This window comes from Callithrix jacchus, chromosome 2 (genome assembly GCF_049354715.1).
Source record: "Callithrix jacchus isolate 240 chromosome 2, calJac240_pri, whole genome shotgun sequence".
NCBI lineage: Eukaryota > Metazoa > Chordata > Mammalia > Primates > Cebidae > Callithrix > Callithrix jacchus.
The window spans coordinates 199,160,921-199,162,136 of record NC_133503.1 but is presented as its reverse complement, the minus strand read 5'-3'; the positions used below and the strand labels follow the sequence as shown (position 1 = coordinate 199,162,136).

At 37.6% G+C, this 1,216-nt stretch overlaps 1 non-coding gene across 1 annotated transcript; it reads right to left on the bottom strand.

The window, feature by feature from the left end:
• Nucleotides 1–886: 886 nt before the first annotated feature.
• LOC118151956 (small nucleolar RNA SNORA40) lies at nt 887–1,015 on the bottom strand. Its single transcript, XR_004740348.1, has one exon. It is a non-coding gene; the product is annotated as a small nucleolar RNA SNORA40 (small nucleolar RNA).
• Between the last annotated feature and the right edge of the window lie 201 nt (nt 1,016–1,216).

The window sequence follows — 1,216 nt, the reverse complement described above, 5'->3', positions numbered from 1 at the left end:
TGTGATTTCTTCCACTGGCCATCAAGGTCACATTAGATCCTCTAAAGAGCTGGAGTGAAAAGATTTATCTTCAAGTTAGCCCTTTTTAATGAAACTGATGCTTATTTTAATCCAGTTGTCCTGTCAGCCCATAATTCTTTTATTTTGGCTTCTGTCACCTCCTTTTAATATGGATACACTGATGAAGACTTCAAAATTCACCAAGAATCTTTGGGATCTGATTTCTTCAACCAATTTATTTTAGGGTCCTTTTTACTGTAGGTGGTGGATCCGCCTGGTTCTCAATTTGACACCCTCTCTTAACATGAATGAGTTCAAATCATATCCATTCCTAAGCGATCACACCCAAGAATAGTACAGATGTATGAAAATACGCCAATACCTTTAACTCCAGTCATCAGGTTCTCAAGATAAAAGTCTTTAAAACAAAAAGCCATCTTATATGAAGTCAACATGAAATTGGAATGCAAAATTAATACTGCTGAGGATTTCTCTCATATCCTATGCTGTTTTAACCATTCTACAGTCCTAGAATCAATCTTTTGAAATTAAGAGACAAAGTCTGTCTTTGTTTCCCAGGCTGGAGTACAGTGGTGCCATCAAAGCTCAGTGCAGCCTCCAACTCCTGGGCTCAATCCTTTTGCCTCAGCCTCCCTTTCCTGAATAGCTGCAAGTATAGGCACATGCCCCAATACCCAGTTAATTTTTAAATTTTCGTGGAGATGAGGTGTTTATTACTTTCTTGCCCAGGCTGGTCTTGAACTCCTGACTTCAAGCAATATTCCCACCTCAGTGTGGGGATTGAAAGCTTGAGCCGTTGCACCCAGCCAGGAAGCCACCTTTATAGCTATCAATACTCCCATCAGTTAACTGTCTAAGTTATCATAATATCCCTTCTTACATGTATCAAAACTCATACTGAACAATGAGTTCTGGGTTGCAAGAGAGGATTTATTTTTTACACCTATTCATAAGACTTTTGTCCACAAGTTAAACAAAAACATACCTAAGTGCAGTTTTTTACTTTTTAATAATGGCCATTCTGGTTGGGGTAAGGTAGTATCTCACTGTAGTTTTAATTTGCAATTCCCTGATGATTAGTGATGTTGAGCACTTTTTTCTATATTTATTGGTTGCATGTATGTCTTGAGAATTGTCCATTCATGGCATTTGTTCACTTTTTAATGGGATTTTTTTTGATGATTTGTTTGAGTTT